At 39.7% G+C, this 24181-nt stretch overlaps 1 protein-coding gene across 3 annotated transcripts in view; it reads right to left on the bottom strand.

The window, feature by feature from the left end:
* Positions 1 to 24181, bottom strand: part of Gpc5 (glypican 5) — a 1432992-nt gene that overhangs the window by 286510 nt on the left and 1122301 nt on the right. The gene's annotated exons all lie outside the window — the stretch shown is intronic.

The following is a 24181-nucleotide window of genomic DNA, read 5'->3' as shown; positions in this document are numbered from 1 at the left end:
TTGGTGAGGTAATTAGTTCAGGATCCAGTTCCTTCTAAAGGGTCCCACCTGCAAATATTGCTACACTGGAGATAAAGTCTCCAGTATGTGGATCGTCTTCAAAGAACATAGTATATCTGGTTCTCAACCTTCCTAATGCTGTGACCCCTTAATTCAATTCTTCATGTTGTAGTGGTTACCCAATCATAAAATTATTTATGTTGCTACTTCGTAACTGTAATTTTGCTACTACTATGAATCATAATGTAAGTACCTGTGTTTTCTAATGGTCTTAGGTAATACTGTGAAAAAGTCCTTCAATCCCCAAAGGGTCATACCCCACAGATTGGAAACCATTTGGCCAAGATTATTTGCAAAGTGCAGAATTTCTGGTAAAGTAGTTGCTTTACTTCTGGGAAGTCTGTAATCGGCCAGGTAGGTATAAAAGGCTTGGATGAGTGCCATTCTGGACATCAGTTAGCACATGCTGTCATAAATTGTTGCAGAATTACGTATGCCTTAGAATTACATATCCTTAGGATGTGTTACCTTTCAACTACTGAACTTATCCTCAATCCCCAATTTGAATGAGAAGCACAGTCCAGTCTGGGGTGGACCTGTAATCTCTCACAGGGACAGAACATACAAGCAGCAGGAGCTTTCTATTTCTCAGAAGCAAGAGATTCCTCTAGTGAAGCTATACTGAGCTTATGGACATAAGTCTCCAGGGTGGATCTTTAGTGACCAGAATGGAGCAGCTACTTTAGGAAACAATATAAATGTTAGCTTTTTGTTCACGTCTACTTGGTAACTGCAATCAGTAGAATACTAAGCAAGCACAGCTCTACAAATTGGGGAATGAGACAGGATAAACTTATATTGATGCTTCTGACTATGGAGCTGATGAGTTGCATATCTTGAGTGCCCCAGAGGTCCCAGAAATCATCCTCTGCATTGCACCTGTAATCGTATTTATGCAGATGTGTGCACTCCCTTTAGTAGTAAATAACTTAAATAATGATGATACATAAAACTTCAATAAAGACAACAATTATTTTCCAAGGTATTATGCTCTAGAGGTTATATATGTGTGTGTATGTGCAAATATTATGAATGTCAGTGTCAAATGAAAGTGAGATGTGCATAGAAATGATACATGACATAAGTCTGTATGTCATAGTGGTAATAACACAGAAATACATCAAAATTTATTTTAATAAATAAAGATTATTAAATTATGGAAAATGTCAGAAGATATTTGTAGTGGCTATTCCTGGTTATCAACTTGACTATATTTGGAATGAACTACAATCCAGAATTGGAAGGCTCATCAGTAACCCTTATCTGGAGGCTTGGAGATAGAAGTTTCTGATCTGGATCTTGGTATGGAGATCTTGAGGCATAGTGGCTATGGATTCCAGAAGATTAAAGCTCTGAGTTCAAGGTCATCTAGGATTTAAGGTGTGGTGGAACACACCTTTAATCTGAGCTACACCTTCTGCTGGCAACAATATAAGGACATTGGAAGGAGGGAGTCTTGCTCTTGCTCCTTCGCCTACTTGCTGTGTGAGACTGAGTAACTGCTAGATCCTTGGACTTCCATTCACAGCTACTACTGAACCATTGATGGGAATTGGGCTGCAGACTGTAAGTCATCAATAAATTCCTTTACTATATAGAGATTATCCATAAGTTCTGTGACTCTAGAGAACCCTGACTAATACAATATTTTTGTAGGTTCACATATTTTACTCTGATCCATAGATTCAGAGATTTCTCTCTTCCAAGTTTAGCCAGTTAAAGCTAGATTCCTTTCCTGTTTGTATATAACTGAAAATTTGCAACACAAAGCTATTAGCATTTCAATGTTTTAATATGAATGTTTCATTATTTTGAAAGGTTCCAGTAATTATTATTTAAAGTAGAACCTGGAATTGTACCTTGTAAGAACTATGTGAGACACATGGACATAGACAAATGGGTAATACTGTCTTCTGATCCTTAGAAATTTAATCTACTCTTATATGAAAAATGCTAGTCATATAGTGAAACAACTATAGTGCTGAGAGTAAATTCAAGATGCACTAAAACAACTTTCAAGAAAAGACAAAAGGTTTTAAATATTATTGAGTCTGTGGATTATAATTGCCTCACTCACTCCTGATAAGAGCATTTTATTTCATTAAAGAGAAGCCATTTAAGAAATCAGTACAATTATATCCAAACAAATTAGGTCATAAGATCTTAGGATTTCAGCTTCTGAGATGGGTCAAAGGAATGTTATATGCATGTTTTGGTTAATTTGAATTTGTGTATAATTAGACAAAGTAGCACTGAAAGCAAACAAAAATAAATATGGAAACATGGGAGTGAAGAAATGGCGCAATGAGTAAGGTGTTTACTGTGGAAGCATGAGACCCTGAGCTCAGAGCCCTAGAGCCCATGTGAAACTGGGTGCTGTTGAGCTGTCTTAGGGTTTTATTGCTGTTAACAGAGACCATGACCAAGGCAACTCTTATTAGGACAACATTTAATTAGGGCTGGTTTACAAGTTCAGAGGTTCACTACATTATTATGAAGGCAGCGTCCAGGCAGGCATGATGCAGGAATAGCTGAGAGTTCTACATCTTCATGTGAAATCTGCTAGAAGACTGGCTTCCAGGCAGCTAAGGAGAGGAGGGTCTTAAAGTTCATGCCCACAAGGCCACACTCCCTCCAATAAAGCCATACATTCTAATAGTGCCACTCCCTGGGCCAAGCTTATTCAAACTGTCCCAAGACCCCAGTAAATGAAGTTGAAAGGTACTGGGAAGAGTTTGCTACAGGTATGACACTTGGGCCTCTGAATGTACTTGCACAAATGCATATGCATCCTTACACACGTACATATATAAACATGAAAACAGTATGAGGAGTGGAAAAAGAAAAAATATCAAAAGGGTCCCGATCTTGATCTGTTGTTTCTTAACTTGAAATTGTTAAGAAGATAATTTGAGAGGCAAGCCAAAGCTTGAATCTTTAAATCCGTCTACACAAGAACTCAGTAAAAAGTATTCATCTTAAACATGTACTTATTTTTTAGCATGGCATAATGATCTATGAGCTGAAACAGGTTAAATAGAGGGATAGAATGTAAAAAAAAATTCATAATCAACAGCTAATATTCCGTAAGAAAGGAGTTGGAAGGCTTCTAGGAAAATGAAATCAACAACAATAGAATCCAAATCAAAGGCAGCAGAGAGTTTTTCTGATCTGATATGAAAACTCATGTAAAGTTGGTGAGAGGAAATTAACAATTTGGACAATAAGGCAACTCTGCTGTAGTCCAGCCTGCCTAGCAACAATTTGCATCCACGTGCATTTACATTGCGTAGCTTGACTGTGAAATTTAATTAAAGCAATCATTAAAAACACAGCACCTTCAAGGTACTGAAGATTTCACAGTCCAAACATCTATTTTTGAAATATCTTGTTCAATAAAATCTAAAAACTTGTGTCTCTATTGGTTTTGTTATTCAGGTTTGTCTTGAGAAGAACTGATGGTCTTCAGTGCTGAAAGAATACAATTATGAAAGAAGAGGATTGGATGAGCCCAACGTGAATGAACACATGACTGACTGAATAAATGAATGTGTTGGTCCTGAACAAGGCATTTCAGGATGTGAGGTCTAATATGAAGATAGATTATGCCATTCTATTCGGTTCTGACTCCTTTTCCCTGATTCTTGTGATCCTACACCTAAGAAGTGCCAATTAATAAGAAGGAAGTCCAAGTGAATCGGTAGTCTATTTTGCTTCAGAAATTTTTTAGAGAAAATGATTATGTATCACTTTACTTCTTGGTGGCATGGTCTTAGATTGTCTTTTAAGAAAGGGGGAAAAAAACCCAGATCCTCATCGCTCCATTCATTAGTCAGAACCACTCAATGATATCTGTGGGAGTGTAATTGATTTCTTCTTGTTTATTTGATAAACCCAACACTTTAGCCGGCAGGATGTCAGACTCAAATGTAGTTTTATAGTCTCTTCTGAGGATGCAGTTAGTCAAATATCATGTAGATAAAGTATCAGCCTGGCTCCTGAGTGTCTTCGGGAACATGGCAATAAGTGCCCTGTTTACAACACGTGTCTCTGAATAAGAGTGGTATTTCCTCTTCTTCATTTCTACACTGAAAGCTTCCTGGTTTTGTGGCATTATATACTTAGCCCCAAGAGATAAGGACATGGAAGACTGCAGTATGCTTTCAGAATTTATTCATAACAATAGGAGCTAATTATAAGTAGAAAGCTTGTATCCCCTCTTTGCTATATTGTGGGGAGTAAGAGCCTAACAGAGAGGTTTGTGACTCATTAAATAGGAAATGTGCAGAGTTGGTATTCTGAGTTTCAGGACACTTTATGTCACTATACAGGGAGGGAAATGAAAACCAAACAATGAAGGCCTCGTGTCTGTCATAAGACTTCAGAAGTCCTGATAACCATCACAGCTACACTCATTTGGACTTCTATACTCATCTTTTTCCTCTGAGGACAATTTAAATTAGAAAACCTTAAATCTCATTAATAATCATGCATACAGAGGATTTTCAAGGACTGTTTTGTTTGACTATAGTGTTTATCTGAGTTTTGATAATAGAGTTACACTAATGATATGTGGCTGACAAACTTTAAATTAAAAATATATATTCAGAGACAGCCGGCCACCTTCCTGGTGAGAGCACGGGGGTCTGCCTGGCCTGAGAGGTTTGTGGCACAGGCGCCGGCGGGAGCCTTCTTGGCTCCGGGACTCCGCGGAGGGCAGGCTGCACGGGTGACCGTGTGGAATACAGAGTGCCAGCCGTTTCTGGGACGGGCGAGAGAGTCGCAGAGCTTCTGGGCGGCGCCATCTTCAGCTCCAGACAGCCGGCCACCTTCCTGGTGAGAGCACGGGGGTCTGCCTGGCCTGAGAGGTTTGTGGCACAGGCGCCGGCGGGAGCCTTCTTGGCTCCGGGACTCCGCGGAGGGCAGGCTGCACGGGTGACCGTGTGGAATACAGAGTGCCAGCCGTTTCTGGGACGGGCGAGAGAGTCGCAGAGCTTCTGGGCGGCGCCATCTTCAGCTCCAGACAGCCGGCCACCTTCCTGGTGAGAGCACGGGGGTCTGCCTGGCCTGAGAGGTTTGTGGCACAGGCGCCGGCGGGAGCCTTCTTGGCTCCGGGACTCCGCGGAGGGCAGGCTGCACGGGTGACCGTGTGGAATACAGAGTGCCAGCCGTTTCTGGGACGGGCGAGAGAGTCGCAGAGCTTCTGGGCGGCGCCATCTTCAGCTCCAGACAGCCGGCCACCTTCCTGGTGAGAGCACGGGGGTCTGCCTGGCCTGAGAGGTTTGTGGCACAGGCGCCGGCGGGAGCCTTCTTGGCTCCGGGACTCCGCGGAGGGCAGGCTGCACGGGTGACCGTGTGGAATACAGAGTGCCAGCCGTTTCTGGGACGGGCGAGAGAGTCGCAGAGCTTCTGGGCGGCGCCATCTTCAGCTCCAGACAGCCGGCCACCTTCCTGGTGAGAGCACGGGGGTCTGCCTGGCCTGAGAGGTTTGTGGCACAGGCGCCGGCGGGAGCCTTCTTGGCTCCGGGACTCCGCGGAGGGCAGGCTGCACGGGTGACCGTGGGGAATACAGAGTGCCAGCCGTTTCTGGGACGGGCGAGAGAGTCACAGAGATTCTGGGGCGGCACCATCTTCAGCTCCAGACAACCAGCCACCTTCCCGGCAAGAGCCACAGAGCTTCTGTGGCGGCAACATCTTCGACTCCAGACAACTGGCCACCTTCCTGGCCAAAGCAACACAGCTTCTGGGAAAGATCCTGTTTTGGGCCTTCACCTTCAGCCAGGAGGAGGTCCAAACACCAGATAACTGTACACCTTCCCTGAGAGAGGAGAGCTTGCCTACAGAGACTGCTCTGACCACTGAAACTCAGAGAAGAGAGCTTGTCTCCCACGCCTGCTGATAGAGGGTAACAAAATCAACAGAGGAACAATCTTTTAACAAAGACAACTATAACAACTAACTCCAGAGATTGCCAGATGGCGAAAGGTAAACGTAAGAATCCTACTAACAGAAGCCAGGACCACTCACCATCATCAGAACCCAGAACGCCCACTTCGCCCAATCCAGGACACCCTAACACACCTGAAAAGGTAGACCTGGATTTAAAAGCATATCTCATGATGATGGTAGAGGACATAAAGAAGGAATTCAATAACTCACTTAAAGAAATACAGGAGAACACTGCTAAAGAGTTACAAGTCCTTAAAGAAAAACAGGAAAACACTGCTAAAGAGTTACAAGTCCTTAAAGAAAAACAGGAAAACACAACCAAACAGGTAGAAGTCCTTATAGAAAAACAGGAAAACACATCCAAACAGGTGATGGAAATGAACAAAACCATACTAGACCTAAAAAGGGAAGTAGACACAATAAAGAAAACCCAAAGTGAGGCGACGCTGGAGATAGAAACCCTAGGAAAGAAATCTGGAACCATAGATGCCAGCATCAGCAACAGAATACAAGAGATGGAAGAGAGAATCTCAGGTGCAGAAGACTCCATAGAGAACATCGGCACAACAATCAAAGAAAATGGAAAATGCAAAAAGATCCTAACTCAAAACATCCAGGAAATCCAGGACACAATGAGAAGACCAAACCTACGGATAATAGGAGTGGATGAGAATGAAGATTTTCAACTCAAAGGACCAGCAAACATCTTCAACAAAATTATTGAAGAAAACTTCCCAAATCTAAAGAAAGAGATGCCCATGAACATACAAGAAGCCTACAGAACTCCAAATAGACTGGACCAGAAAAGAAATTCGTCCCGACACATAATAATCAGAACACCAAATGCACTAAATAAAGATAGAATACTAAAAGCAGTAAGGGAAAAAGGTCAAGTAACATATAAAGGCAAGCCTATCAGAATTACACCAGATTTTTCACCAGAGACTATGAAAGCCAGAAGAGCCTGGACAGATGTTATACAGACACTAAGAGAACACAAATGCCAGCCCAGGCTACTATACCCAGCCAAACTCTCAATTACCATAGATGGAGAAACCAAAGTATTCCACGACAAAACTAAATTCACCCATTATCTCTCCACGAATCCAGCCCTTCAAAGGATAATAACAGAAAAAAACCAATACAAGGACGGGAACCACGCCCTAGAAAAAACAAGAAGATAATCCCTCAACAAACCTAAAAGAAGACAACCACAAGAACAGAATGCCAACTTTAACAACAAAAATAACAGGAAGCAACAATTACCTTTCCTTAATATCTCTTAATATCAATGGACTCAATTCCCCAATAAAAAGACATAGACTAACAGACTGGCTACACAAACAGGACCCAACATTCTGCTGCTTACAGGAAACCCATCTCAGGGAAAAAGACAGACACTACCTCAGAGTGAAAGGCTGGAAAACAATTTTCCAAGCAAATGGTCTGAAGAAACAGGCTGGAGTAGCCATTCTAATATCGGATAAAATCGACTTCCAACCCAAAGTTATCAAAAAAGACAAGGAGGGACACTTCATACTCATCAAAGGTAAAATCCTCCAAGAGGAACTCTCAATTCTGAATATCTACGCTCCAAATGCAAGGGCAGCCACATTCATTAAAGACACTTTAGTAAAGCTCAAAGCACACATTGCACCTCACACAATAATAGTGGGAGACCTCAACACACCACTTTCATCAATGGACAGATCGTGGAAACAGAAACTAAACAGGGACACAGTGAAACTAACAGAAGTTATGAAACAAATGGACCTGACAGATATCTACAGAATATTTAATCCTAAAACAAAAGGATATACCTTCTTCTCAGCACCTCACGGGACCTGCTCCAAAATTGACCATATAATTGGTCACAAAATAAGCCTCAACAGATACAAAAATATTGAAATTGTCCCATGTATCCTATCAGACCACCATGGCCTAAGACTGATCTTCAATAACAACATTAAGAATGGAAAGCCAACATTCACGTGGAAACTGAACAACACTCTTCTCAATGATACCTTGGTCAAGGAAGGAATAAAGAAAGAAATTAAAGACTTTTTAGAGTTTAATGAAAATGAAGCCACAACGTACCCAAACCTTTGGGACACAATGAAAGCATTTCTAAGAGGGAAACTCATAGCTCTGAGTACCTCCAAGAAGAAACGGGAGAGAGGACATACTAGCAGCTTGACAACACATCTAAAAGCTCTAGAAAAAAAGGAAGCAAATTCACCCAAGAGGAGTAGACGGCAGGAAATAATCAAACTCAGGGGTGAAATTAACCAAGTGGAAACAAGAAGAACTATTCAAAGAATTAACCAAACGAGGAGTTGGTTCTTTGAGAAAATCAACAAGATAGATAAACCCTTAGCTAGACTCACTAGAGGGCAAAGGGACAAAATCCTAATCAACAAAATCAGAAATGAAAAGGGAGACATAACAACAGATCCTGAAGAAATCCAAAACACCATCAGATCCTTCTACAAAAGCTTATACTCAACAAAACTGGAAAACCTGGACGAAATGGACAAATTTCTGGACAGATACCAGGTACCAAAGTTGAATCAGGATCAAGTTGACCTTCTAAACAGTCCCATATCCCCTAAAGAAATAGAAGCAGTTATTAATAGTCTCCCAACCAAAAAAAGCCCAGGACCAGATGGGTTTAGTGCAGAGTTCTATCAGACCTTCAAAGAAGATCTAATTCCAGTTCTGCACAAACTATTTCACAAGATAGAAGTAGAAGGTACTCTACCCAACTCATTTTATGAAGCCACTATTACTCTGATACCTAAACCACAGAAAGATCCAACAAAGATAGAGAACTTCAGACCAATTTCTCTTATGAATATCGATGCAAAAATCCTTAATAAAATTCTCGCTAACCGAATCCAAGAACACATTAAAGAAATCATCCATCCTGACCAAGTAGGTTTTATTCCAGGGATGCAGGGATGGTTTAATATACGAAAATCCATCAATGTAATCCATTATATAAACAAACTCAAAGACAAAAACCACATGATCATCTCGTTAGATGCAGAGAAAGCATTTGACAAGATCCAACACCCATTCATGATAAAAGTTTTGGAAAGATCAGGAATTCAAGGCCCATACCTAAACATAATAAAAGCAATCTACAGCAAACCAGTAGCCAACATCAAAGTAAATGGAGAGAAGCTGGAAGCAATCCCACTAAAATCAGGGACTAGACAAGGCTGCCCACTTTCTCCCTACCTTTTCAACATAGTACTTGAAGTATTAGCCAGAGCAATTCGACAACAAAAGGAGATCAAGGGGATACAAATTGGAAAAGAGGAAGTCAAAATATCACTTTTTGCAGATGATATGATAGTATATATAAGTGACCCTAAAAATTCCACCAGAGAACTCCTAAACCTGATAAACAGCTTTGGTGAAGTAGCTGGATATAAAATTAACTCAAACAAGTCAATGGCCTTTCTCTACACAAAGAATAAACAGGCTGAGAAAGAAATTAGGGAAACAACACCCTTCTCAATAGTCACAAATAATATAAAATATCTCGGCGTGACTCTAACTAAGGAAGTAAAAGATCTGTATGATAAAAACTTCAAGTCTCTGAAGAAAGAAATTAAAGAAGATCTCAGAAGATGGAAAGATCTCCCATGCTCATGGATTGGCAGGATCAACATTGTAAAAATGGCTATCTTGCCAAAAGCAATCTACAGATTCAATGCAATCCCCATCAAAATTCCAACTCAATTCTTCAACGAATTAGAAGGAGCAATTTGCAAATTCATCTGGAATAACAAAAAACCTAGGATAGCAAAAACTCTTCTCAAGGATAAAAGAACCTCTGGTGGAATCACCATGCCTGACCTAAAGCTTTACTACAGGGCAATTGTGATAAAAACTGCATGGTACTGGTATAGAGACAGACAAGTAGACCAATGGAATAGAATTGAAGACCCAGAAATGAACCCACACACCTATGGTCACTTGATCTTCGACAAGGGAGCTAAAACCATCCAGTGGAAGAAAGACAGCATTTTCAACAATTGGTGCTGGCACAACTGGTTGTTATCATGTAGAAGAATGCGAATCGATCCATACTTATCTCCTTGTACTAAGGTCAAATCTAAGTGGATCAAGGAACTTCACATAAAACCAGAGACACTGAAACTTATAGAGGAGAAAGTGGGGAAAAGCCTTGAAGATATGGGTACAGGGGAAAGATTCCTGAACAGAACAGCAATGGCTTGCTCTGTAAGATCGAGAATTGACAAATGGGACCTAATGAAACTCCAAAGTTTCTGCAAGGCAAAAGACACCGTCAATAGGACAAAAAGACCACCAACAGATTGGGAAAGGATCTTTACCTATCCTAAATCAGATAGGGGACTAATATCCAACATATATAAAGAACTCAAGAAGGTGGACTTCAGAAAATCAAATAACCCCATTAAAAAATGGGGCTCAGAACTGAACAAAGAATTCTCACCTGAGGAATACCGAATGGCAGAGAAGCACCTGAAAAAATGCTCAACATCCTTAATCATCAGGGAAATGCAAATCAAAACAACCCTGAGATTCCACCTCACACCAGTCAGAATGGCTAAGATCAAAAATTCAGGTGACAGCAGATGCTGGCGTGGATGTGGAGAAAGAGGAACACTCCTCCATTGTTGGTGGGATTGCAGGCTTGTACAACCACTCTGGAGATCAGTCTGGCGGTTCCTCAGAAAACTGGATATAGTACTACCGGAGGATCCAGCAATACCTCTCCTGGGCATATATCCAGAAGATGCCCCAACTGGTAAGAAGGACACATGCTCCACTATGTTCATAGCAGCCTTATTTATAATAGCCAGAAGCTGGAAGGAACCCAGATGCCCCTCAACAGAGGAATGGATACAGAAGATGTGGTACATCTACACAATGGAGTACTACTCAGCTATTAAAAAGAATGAATTTATGAAATTCCTGGCCAAATGGATGGACCTGGAGGGCATCATCCTGAGTGAGGTAACACATTCACAAAGGAACTCACACAATATGTACTCACTGATAAGTGGATATTAGCCCAAAACCTAAGATACCCAAGATATAAGATACAATTTCCTAAACACATGAAACTCAAGAAAAATGAAGACTGAAGTGTGAACACTATGCCCCTCCTTAGAAGTGGGAGCAAAACACCCTTGGAAGGAGTTACAGAGACAAAGTTTGGAGCTGAAATAAAAGGATGGACCATGTAGACACTACCATATCCGGGGATCCATCCCATAATCAGCTTCCAAATGCTGACACCATTGCATACACTAGCAAGATTATGCTGAAAGGACCCTGATATAGCTGTCTCTTGTCAGAGTATGCCTGGGCCTAGCAAGCATAGAAGTGGATGCTCACAGTCGGCTATTGGATGGATCACATGGCCCCCAATGAAGGAGCTAGAGAAAGTACCAAAGAAGCTAAAGGGATCTGCAACACTATAGGTGGAACAACATTATGAACTAACCAGTACCCCGGAGCTCTTGACTCTAGCTGCATATGCATCAAAAGATGGCCTAGTCGGCCATCACTGGAAAGAGAGGCCCATTGGACACGCAAACTTTATATGCCCCAGTACAGGGGAACGCCAGGGCCATAAAAGGGGAGTGGGTGGGTAGGGGAGAGGGGGTGGGTGGCTATGGGGGACTTTTGGTATAGCATTGCAAATGTAAATGAGCGAAATACCTAATAAAAAATGGAAAAAAAAAATATATATTCAGAGGAAAACTTACACTGTATTTCCCTAGTACAAACCCAACACACACTTTATGCCATGCTGAACTATCACAGCACCTTGTGTGGCCTCCCTCCACCCTGTGTGTGTGTGTGTGTGTGTGTGTGTGTGTGTGTGTGTACATTTCTTAGTAACCTTACAGTCATTTCAAAGATAAGCTCACTCTTTTGGGACTTGTAAGCCTTTGAGTGGGAAGACAAGAATTCTGAGTTTTAACCAAGAAACTGGCATCATTTGTAGGAATGACCAGTTCTATGACAGACCCTTTGATTGTCTTTTAAGAATTCCACAACTGAAAAATGAAGACTAATAAACTGATGTTAGGTTCTCAAAAACATATCTATTTGGCTGAGTTAGTGAATGCCTGCTTCTTGAAGTGAGTAGCATCCTGTTACATGTGAACAGCTGATAGACAAAGTGACAGAGAAATGAGCGAGCTGATTTTCAAAGCCCCCCAAAAGCATTTTAACAATGCCATCTTCCATTTTATAGGTATCTTGAAGGATCCCAGGAGTAAGATTTCATTTTACAAGGAGAAAGAACGAATTGCCTCCAAAGAGTACACCAGAGTGCAGGGTGAGTGCTTCCTAACTTACAAACAAGCTTTGTGCACATTTCAACTGTTGCTTTTCATAAGAGAGGCTATTTTCTCTAAGATAAAAATGGCATTAAATGTAAGGAGGTAGAATTGTGCACATATTATAGATAGAACAATTTAAGTAACAATGCATAACACTACCTGGCTCACTAGTACATGGATTAACCAGCTTCCGGAGTCTGTGTGACTGGTTTGCATAAAGTTTTTGTGCTGAGGATTCTGAAGGTGTCCTATGATAATTTGTTTAAAAAGAAGAGTTAATATGTGAACCTGAAAACAATGTGTAGCAAACATGGGAAACAGCTGGTACTCTGCCACCTTGAATCTAAGTAATGATTTGGAAATCTGAAGTTCTGTTAATTTATGTTATCAAACATCATTAAACACCTAGCTGCATGTGCTCAAGTGTCAGAACTCATCTTCATCATATAGCACCATATGCTTTTCACCTCGGAAATTCCTACTTTGCTAAATATCCTATCCACTATAATAAAAGACACAGCCAGAAGTTGTTCTGGATACAGCAGCAGCAAAGATTGGCTTGAAGTATGATCCTATTCAGGGCATTTTGGATTTTGACACAATGCTTGATTTAAGGTGGAAAGTGTGCAGGAATACACAATTTTAAATATAAGTGATTTTTAAATATATTTCCCTTTGTAAGTAGTATAAGATATTATGGGTAAAGTTAAGGGAGGGCTTTCCTAAATACAGGAAATATAGACATAATCTGAGAATAATTCATTATTAGTTGCAACACAGTTGGATTTCATCAGCAGTGAGGAAGTTAAAGATATAAAGAAATGTATTGTTGCAGTCCTTAGGTGGCTGCATCAGGTATGAATCTGTTATAAAAACACAGAAGCCTTCCAGCCATCTTTGTACAGATAAAGAAGAGAAATAAGCAAGGGCACAGAGAGCATGGGTTGTATTTTTTAAAAAGGTATTTTAAAACTCTTCTCAATGATTTCTACCCATTTTTCTCCAGTAGAGTCTGGCACCTTCATTTTTAAAACATTTTGACTTATCATAATTTTCCAATGATCCATCTCCTAATCCTGGGGTGGTTCTAGTGAGATTTTTGCCCTTTACACAGAACTGGGAAGGAAGGCCTGGCCCATGGCAGACAAAACAGATTTCCACTGAACTCTACAGTTATCACTGCAGCTCACTTCGATAGCCTTGCAAAGCTCTTTGGAATTCATTAGACAACTCTCCCCATCCTTTGAGCATCTTGAATTCCAAGAGGAATCACAGCATCTATGGCCTAATAAGTCAACCGCTCCTAGCACGTTTCCCTGGATGAGATCTTGTTGACTTGGGTTGGCTGCCACTGTCTCCTTTCCCTTTGTCCTTGCAGCCGATGGCTTTACAGAAGTTCCATCACACACATTTTTGTGCTGTATTGAGAGGGCGTGGAGATAAATGCATTTTAAGCAGACATTTCCCCAGCTCTCTCTTTAATGGTCTCCAATCAGACTTTAATCTTCCCAAGTCTAAAAATGTCTGTCACGGTGACTTCCTGCTTGCCCACTCAGGGCACTGGGTGGCCTCCATTATTTCTCCCTTTCTGTGCTTCCTGCTTCCACTGACTTCACAGACTGTCCTATCTAGATAACTCTAACTGATCTCCTTCATGGGAACATCAGGACACATATGAGTTCAGTTCTAGGACATTTCTAAACACTCTACAGTTTTTCCATAGCTGACATCATCCAATTCAATCCTCTGTGTTGCTATATTTTACCCTGATCACAAGATTTGATAAATTACCTATGAGTTCCTGGTTTCTTATGAGATATTTAATGCTTTATTTCTGAAAACTAACTTTTGATATCCTCATGCTTCAAACTCTAGTCTCATTTATCTGAATACATGGGGCTAACATTCTTTAACATTTATAAATTAACTATTTGGTCTGACATTTTAACCCCTACTTTCAATATGTATCCCCAATTCATCATGCAAGTGTCCATTGCAGGCCCTCTGGAAAACATGTCTATCTTGTTTCCTGTAGTTATTTTCTAAGACAGATGGTTAAAGTCACCCATGGCACTGACTCTCAAGCAACTCCAGAGGTGCTAATATCTCAAAATGGCATCTCTTGAGATCTCCAACCTCTCAGTCATATTCACTCTAGGTTCACTGGCTATCTTAGTCTCCCTCCATGTATCCCCACGGCTTCCAGGATTGGAACTTCCGAAATAAATGCTGACTTTGGAAAGGAATTTGTGAGAAAGAAGCCAGATAACTCGATTAAAATATTCAGGTTTGTACTTGCAAACGGTATTTGTTAAAAAGTTCTTCCACAATCAATCCACCATTCTTATAGTCATTTTGTACTCTGTTTCTTTTTAAGCAACTCATCTCTTTACATATATATATGAACTTGTTTTCCCCCTTTCTTGGATTAAGATCCATGAATATTCAGAAACTTCTGATTTACCTTTCCAGTCAAATATATATATATATATATATATATATATATATATATGTATGTATGTGTGTGTATATATATATGTGTATATATATATCATATATATTATATATTGTGCATATATATAATATATACATATATTGCACATATATTGTATATATATGCATGTGTGTGTATATTATATACATATATTATATATTGTATATATGTATATATACATATATATAAAGCATATGCAACACAAGATGAAAATATTTGTTTAGTAAATGAAGAGAGAATAAAAAGATATAGTAGTCCTACATTTTGGCCCAATCACTTCTTTCACTTCTCAGCCTAGGAGAAGATGTGGATGGTTGAAATACAAGTGAGGACTACATAGGTAGATTGCAGATCAATAATGAGATATAGTGTGGAAGTTTTGGTATTTTCCAGAAACGGTCAGAGCCTCTCAGGAGACAGCTATATCAGGCTTCTGTCAGCACTGAGGAATACCGAATGGCTGAGAAGCACCAAAAAAAAAAAAAAAATGTTCAACAACTTTAATCATCAGGGAAATGCAAATCAAAACAATCCTGAGATTCAACCTCACAGCAATCAGAATGGCTAAGATCAAAAACTCAGGGTACAGCAGATGCTGACAATGATGTGGAGAAAGAGGAAAACTCTTCCACTGCTGGTGGGATTGCAAGCTGGTAAAACCACTCTGGAAATCAGTTTGGAGGTTCCTAAGAAAACTGGACATAGTACTATAGGAAGATCCAGCAATACTATTCCTGGGCATATACCCAGAAGATGCTCCAACATGTAATAAGGACACATGCTCCACTATGTTCAGAGCAGCCTTATTTATAATAGCCAGAAGCTGGATAGAACCCAGATGTCCCTCAACAGATGCATGGATACAGAAAATGTGATACATTTACACAACGGAGTACTACTCAGCTATTAAAAACAATGAATTATGAAATTCGTAGACAAATGGATGGGTCTGGAGGCTATCATCTTGAGTGAGGTAACCCAATCACAAAAGAACACACATGATATACACTCAGTGATAAGTGGTTATTAGCCCAGAAACTTAGAATACCCAAGATATAATTTGCAAAACACATGAAACTCAAGAAGGAAGACCAAAGTGTGGATACTTCATTCCTTCTTAGAAGGGGGAACAAAATATCCATGGAAGGAGTTACAGAGACAAAGTACAGAGCAGAGCTTGAAGGAAAGACCATCCAGAGACTGCCCTATTTGGGGATCCACCCCATAAAGAACTACCAAACCCAGTCGCTAGGCAGATGCTAATGAGAGCCTGCTGACAGGAGCCTGATATAGCTGTCTCCTGTGAGGCTCTGCCAGTGCCTGGCAAATACAGAAGTGGATGCTCACAGTCATCCATTGGACAGAGCACAAGGTCCCCAATGTAGGAGTGAGAGAAATGTCCAGGGAGCTGAAAAGGACTGAAGCCCCATAGGAGGAACATCAATATGAACTAACCAGTACACCCAGAGCTACTTGGAACTATACCACCAAACAAAGAAAACACATGGTGGATCTTGTGGATCTAGCTATATATGTAGCAGAGGATGACCTATTCGGTCATCAATGGGAGGAGAAGCCCTTGGTCCTGTGAAGGCTCTATGCCTCAGTATAGGGAAATGCCAAGACCAGGAATGTGAATGGGTGGGTTGGGGAGCAGGGGTAAGGGGTAGGGGATAGGAGATTTTTGGAGGTAAAACTAGGAAAGGAGATAACATTTGAAATGTAAATAAAGAAAATATCAAATAAAAATATGTAAACTAAAAAATAAAATAAATGGCATATACAGTAAAAAAAGGAAGTGTCTTTCTTTCTTTCTTTCTTTCTTTCTTTCTTTCTTTCTTTCTTTTTTATTATATTCTTCATTTACAGTTCAAATGCTATCCCTTTTCCTAGTTTCCTCTCTGAAAGTACCCTATATCCTACCCCGTCCTGCTTCCCAAACTATCCCCTCCCACTTCCTGGCCCTGGCATTCCCCTGTACTGGGGCATATAATCTTCACAAGACTAAGGGTCTCTCATCTCATTGGTGGCTGACTAGGCCATTGTCTGCTACATATGCAACTAGAGACATAAGCTCTGGGGGTACTGGTTAGTTCATATTGTTGTTCTGCCTATAGGGTTGCAGACCCCTTTAGCTCCTTGGGTATTTTCTCTAGCTCCTTCATTGGGGGCCCTCTATTCCATCAAATAGATAACTATAAGCACCCACTTCGGTATTTGTCAGGAAGTGTCTTTCTATAATGGCAACAAAAGCCCAAAGTCACAGTCAGGGTCCAATAGCAGATAGGTTCCTCAGTCATTACAAGATAGTCCCATTTTCGTGAGAACATCGTCCAGATAGGACATTCATCTTGAAAACAGGCATTTTTTCCAGATGAGAGAATGTGACATTTCTGAAAATATACTTAGGATATCTTATTGAACTAAGTTGAGCTGATTTAAGTGTTCCAATGTGTTTTCCTTAACAGCTATTAAGGGCTTATGAAATAATCCTGAAGAATTATTCAGAAGAATTATTTCATTTTTTATTCTTTGAATTTTTAGTGCAAATAGGCTATTTGGGCTCTGAAACCTGGTTTTCTAATTTAATGCTAAAATGACAGCTTTGGCTCTGAATACTCATGTATTCACCCAAAAATGTGTGAAGACAGATCCTAGAAGGAGACTCACACAGTGTGCTAATATAATAAAGACACCTACTGAATAGCATGAAAACTAGCAAAATTGCCCATTTAATGTAGGTCTTGACAAATAGAATATGCTCAATAAATAAATTCAGGAAGAAACTGGAAGGATGTGTATGTAGGCAGCACAAAGGCTCAAGTGTCTGATGGAGAGCAATGTGCACAGCTTAATTGTCAAAAGAAAGATGCTGGGTCCATGTATCTGTGGGAAAACTTGAACTGCTCAAGAGCTAAACAGCTGTAGATATTTATTAGACAGGAAAAGAAAGGAAATAAATTCTGAAACAGCATTCAGTTGAACATTCATGTATTTTTCTGTGAATTAATCTCTCTTTGCTTCCATGGACCCCTGCCATGCCTTTCCTAACAGAGTGGGGTAGGTAGCTTTCTATAGCTTCTAGAAAGTCCTCACATTTTCTAGCACTGAAAGTCAGTTGCAAAGATTTCAGTAGCAATTATACTTCACTGGAGGGGAAGTCAGGTTTTCTCAATCTCAGTCCTTACATATTCATACAGAATGGCAGTGGCATTTTCTGTCTTTCTGGGATTGTTGAGAGCAGATTAATTTTACCTCAACTATCCTGCCTTCACCTTGGAAAAAATTTGCTCCGTGGGAATTGGGAGCTTAATTATTCATGTTTATTTCTTTTTTTCCCTGGAGTTTATTTTTTAAATTTAATTTATTTTTAATTTATTTTTTACACTCAATATTCCATTCCCCATGCCCCCATCCACCCTCTGTCTGCTCCACATACCACACCTCCACCCTACCCCACCCCGTCTCTATGTGGATGGCACCACCCCCCTCCCCACCTGACCTTCAAACTCCCTGGGGTCTCCAGTCTCTTGAGGGTTAGGTGCATCATTTCTGAATGAACACAGACCCGGAAGTCCTCTACTATATGCATGTTGGGGGCCTCATATCAGCTGGTGTATGCTGCCAGTTTGGTGGTTCAGTGTTTGAGATATCTCAGGAGTCCAGATTAATTGAGACTGCTGGTCCTCCTACAGAATGGCCCTTCTCTCAGCTTCTTTCAACCTTCCCTAATTCAACAACAGGAGTCAGCTGCATCTGTCCATTGGTTGCAAATAACTGCATCTGACTCTTTCAGTTGCTTGTTGGGTCTTTTAGAGCCATGATAGATCCCTTTTTGTGAGCTCTCCATAAACTCAGTAATAGTGTCAGGCCTTGGGACCTCCCCTTGAGCTGGATCCCACTTTGGGCCTGTCACTGGACCTTCTTTTCCTCAGGCTTCTCTTCATTTCCATCCCTGTAATTCTCTCAGACATGAACAATTATGGGTCAGAGATGTGTCTGTGAGATGGCAAAACCATCCCTCATTTAATGTCCTGTCTTCCTGCTGGAGGTGAATTCTATAAGTTCCCTCTCCCTACTATAGGGCATTTCAGCTAAGGCTCCTCCCTTTGAGTCCTGGGGGGGTCTCTCACCTCCCAAGTGTCTGGTACATTCTGGAGGGTGCCCCCAACCTCCTATTTCCCAAGGTTTCCTGTTTCCATTCTTTCTGCTGTCCCTCAGGGCTTCACTCATTTTCCCTCACCCAATACCAGATCAGTTTTCCCTCTTCCCAACCCCCACTCCCACCCAACCCTACTCCAGTCCACTTTCCCTCCCAGGTCCTTCCCTCTATCCCCACTTGTGAATGCTTTCTTCTTTCTCCCAAGTGGAACTGAGGCATCCTCTCTTAGACACTTCAGCTTGCTGAGATTTTTGAATGCTGTGGACTGTATCTTGGGTTTTTGGTACATTTATTTTGGCTAATATCCACTTATTAGTGATCTCATTTATTTCTATGGAGTTTGTTGGTCCTTTAAAAGCTATAGTTATATCACAAATTATTATAGAAACACTTATAACAATGAGTATTCTAATGAAGTATTTAGAAAATCAATTAATATTTTAAAATTTAAACAGACTAGAGCACCATTAGTTCCAACAGAGAATGCCCAATAGGTAGATTTCTAAATTTACATCCCTTTTTCTTGACATCACTTTTTGGATTCTCTCTATATATCTTTGTGTGGGCTTTTATTAACTTGAATATTTAGCTAAATGTATTTTATTCTTATATATACTCAGTGAAACATTATTTAAAAGCATTATAATAATCTCTCTGTACTAGATAGCTTATTGCTTTCATATTATTTAATGTGTTTTGTACATTAAAGTGGCCACTTGTTATTTTCAGTTGTGAGAATAAAAATATTACTTATTCTACAAAAGATATTATTATTACAGCTGTGATATCAGATTAAGTAATTGTGAAGCAGACAATGGGGAGTAAAGGCAATAAGGCATTGTTGGGATCCACATGAACGATTCGTTCAGAAAAGCTGGTGCTGTGAAAGGCAGTCTGCTGTGTACAGTATGCTGACATCCACTCTACTACCTGAGGATAAGCCTTGACTTAGCACACTTCCATGATATGTGAAAATGCTTCATAGTCTTTACTGTCTTCCTCACCAAGTAAGGAAGTTCCCGTCCCTGCATCAGGATGAATGCATATTCCTTTGTTTAATGGCCTTCTGCATGATACCTGTTCTTATTTCAGAAACATAAAGGAAAGTTATAGCATTTCTACCATGGTCTGAGTTGGTCTATCAAAAGTTCTGCTGGCCGAATAGGTCACAGGAGAGATTCACTACCCATACAGAATAAATGCATTTCCGGGCTGAGCTTTGCCTTCTTTTCTCCTCTTGTAGGCAAGCACTGAATTATTCGAACTGGTATGCATATCGGTGATGTTAGTGACATCCAACCACTTGCCAGGAATTTCACGAGGTGCCATTTACTGACCTTCTTCTCAATTGCGTCGCAGATTTCCCCCCAGGAAACACTGAAACAGTTATTTTGGCTCATTGCCTACATTCTCCATTAGTACCATTGCCTATAATTTTGAATGATTTAAAAAGTAAAACTGGAACAGTCACAGATCACTACCTTGCACCACACCCCACAACTCTGCCTGCCTCCCAAGAGGCCAGCTCTAACCTGACACACACAAGTGACATGTCAGAACCCAATCCTCCCACCTGCTGGGACCACAGCGAGCTTAGCAGCCCTGGTCTGTGCCCGGGACTGTCAGACCTCCACCTCCTGTCCAGATTGTACATACATCTGTAGCAGTAGTTGGTCAGTGCACCATGTCTCACTCCACAGCTCTGACTGCCACCCAGGAAGCAAACTCTAACCTGACACACAAAGCTCAACCTGCCTGTGAGGAGGCTTCCTACAACACAGGACACCCAGGCCAGCCAACACCAGAAGCAAATAGATTGTTAAAGGCAAGAAGGTAATCAAAAAGGCCAATAGAATATAGCAGCACCAGAGCCCAGGTTTCCTAGTACAGCATAGCCTGGATGTCCTAACACACTTGAAGATCAGGACTGTGACCTTAAAACCCATCTCATGAAAATGATAGAGGCCTTTAAAGGGGATATAAATAATTCCCTTAAAGAAATACAGGGAAACACAATCACACAGGTGAAGAAAATGCATAAAATGGTACAATATCTTAAAATTGAAATAGAAGAAATAATAATAATAATAAAAACCCACAAATCGAGAGAACCCTGGAGATGGAAAACCTAGGAAAAAGAACAGGAACTACAGATGCAAGCATCACCAACAGAGTACAAGAAATGGAAGAGAGAATCTCAGGCATAAACAATACCATACAAGAAATAGATACATCAATCAAAGAAAATACCAAATGTAAAAAGACTTAACTCACAATATCCAGTAAATCTGGAACACTATTAATAGAGCAAATAGGAATAGAAGAAGGTGAAGTTTCCCAATTAAAAGGGCAAGAAAACATGTTCAACAAAATCATATTAAAAACTTACCTAATGATCTAGAATTTAATGATATTGAAGGCACACCATATCATAACTTATAAAACACAATCAAAGCAGTGCTGAGAAGAAATTTTGTAGCACCAAAGTGCCTTCATAAATAAAGTAGAGATGTCTCATACTAACAACTTAACTGCACACCTGAAAGTTCTAGAACAAAAGCAAACACACTCAAGAAAAACAGAAACAGGAAGTAGTGAAACTCATGGCTGAAATCAATTAGAAGCAAAGAAAACAGTGCAAAGAGCAAACAAAAGCAAGAGCTGTACCTGCACCCACATACACCTACACCTGCATCCACATACACCCACACGCACCTGTACTTGCACCTGCACCCACCTACACCTGCACCCACATGTGCTGCACCCACATGTGCTGCACCTGCATACACAATACATGCACCTGCACTTGTGCTCACATGCACCTACACTTTCATGCACCTACTCTGCATAAGCCCACACAAATATCCATACCTCAAAATAAAATAATACCTGGTTAAAGTGTCCTATCTACAGTACATAGAAAAATTTAGTAGTAAATTTAATCAGTAGGATAAATTCTATACACTAAAATCTATAAAACATTTATTTATCTAAAACTTTTAATAAGACCCTCTTACACATGTTCACATAAAGCAAGTAAATAAATGTAATAATACAAAAATTAAAAAGGAATAAAATCTTAAACACAGCATTTAAAACCATGAAGTTATAAAAAGATCTCATGAAGAAAATGTCAACAATGTTTTAGGCAAATGTATTTTGGAAATAATTTGGAAACCACAGGAAATAAGAGCAAAAACAGATGTATGATTTCATCTGAATAAATAGCTTCTGCTTAGCTGAGGAAACAATTATCAAACTGCAGGCAACCTGTAGAACAGGAAGGAACATTTCAAAACTACTGGAGCTACAAGGGGTTAATACAGTATTAAAAAAAATACATGCAACAGGAACCTGAAAGGGAATGCTAGTATGTCTTACCATCAGGAGCACAATTACTAAATTACAATACATTTTAGAAAAGTTGTCACAAAAATGAAACATAAATTCTCACATACTATTGGTAGAAATGTAGATCAGTATTGATATTTTAAGAAAGAGAATGATCATTTCTCAAAAACTTAAAAAGCAACACCACATGAGTAATAGATATATATATGTATATATATATGTGTGTGTGTATAATTATATATAATATACTTTATGTATTATTTATCACATATTATACTTATTAAGTATATTTATATTTCATTCTGTTTATATAATAAAGTATATATTCATTATATTATATTTTATATAATACATAGTAATACTTAGACTAATGTTTATATGTACTTATAACATGTTATATAACATATAATCTATAATCTTTATGATATATACTGAATATATAGTACCCACATATATTGTTCATAGAACTGTATTTTCATCTTTATCAGATCACTAGTCAGATACAGAATCAATTAATAGTCAGAATACAGAATCAATTTAAGAATTAATTAGTTGCAGTGGTAGTCAGAGTTCTCTAGGCATAGAACTGAGACAATGAATTAATAAACATGAACACATACACACACACACACACTATATATATATATTGTGTGTGTGTGTGTGTGTGTGTGTGTGTGTGTATACACATCTACAGAAAGACAGGTAGATAGATAGATAGATAGATAGATAGATAGATAGATAGATAGATAGATACATACATACATACATACATACATATATACATGCCTAGGTAGAAAGAGATAGATAGATACATAGATGCATAGATAGATTCATAAATACATAGATACATAGATGTGTTGAGGGTAGCTTAAAAGCTGTGGTCCAAGTAGTACAACAAAGGCTATCTATCTCCCAACAGAAAGGCCAATAATCTGTTAGTTGTTCAGTCTTTGAGACTAGATGTCTCAGTAGTCCCAATCTGGTGCTGGAGTCCTAGAGGGTTCCTGAAGAACTGTTTTTGACAGTCTACATTGGAATCCCAAAGAAATGAGTTCTAATACCAGTGAAGGAATGCCCCTTCAACAGGATAGATGAACTTGTGAGTGAGAGAACAGGCAAAAGCAAACGCTTACTTCTTCCATGTTCTTTTATATGTGCTGGGTCCAGGAAGTATGGCCCATATTTACCATTCCCCAAATGTCTTACAGGATTGCCCAGCTTCTTTGTTTAAGCTGATTCCAGAAATCAAAATGACAACTAAGATTAGCCACCATATTGATCAATGGATGCAATAGTGCTTATAGACGACAGTAGTTTATTTAAGAATGTCACCATAGGCTTCAAGTATTTGAACATTTAGTCTACAGTAGGTGGTACTGTTTGGAAAAGGAGTATTTTGGTGGACTATACCACATCTGCTCTTTTAGCTCGCTGCTCCTAACTCCATGCTTGCTGCTTGCTGTTATGCTTCTCCAACATGATGGACTCTTATCCCCCTGGAAGGATAAGCCTAAATAAATTCTTTCTTCCAGAAAGCACTTGTGGTCATGATATTTTATCACAACAACAGAAAAGTAACTGATGTATTTGTGCAGTGGAGAACTTGCCCTTATAGAAGGTGACCCTGACATTTGTGGCAACATGAATGAATGTTGATACCATGTTTAGTGAAATAGGCAGGTGCAGAAAGATAAATCTCACACAGCAAGATGAACTCTTAGAAATTAAGATTAAAACAGCAATTATCAAAAAGTCGGAGAATGGGAAACTGGAGAAGGAGGTGTTGGTCAAAAGATACAATGTCCCAGTCAG

The sequence above is a fragment of the Mus musculus genome, chromosome 14 (genome assembly GCF_000001635.26).
Source record: "Mus musculus strain C57BL/6J chromosome 14, GRCm38.p6 C57BL/6J".
In the NCBI taxonomy this organism is placed as follows: Eukaryota; Metazoa; Chordata; class Mammalia; order Rodentia; family Muridae; genus Mus; species Mus musculus.
The sequence above is the reverse complement of the archived record's forward strand: the minus strand, read 5'-3'. Positions and strand labels throughout refer to the sequence as shown.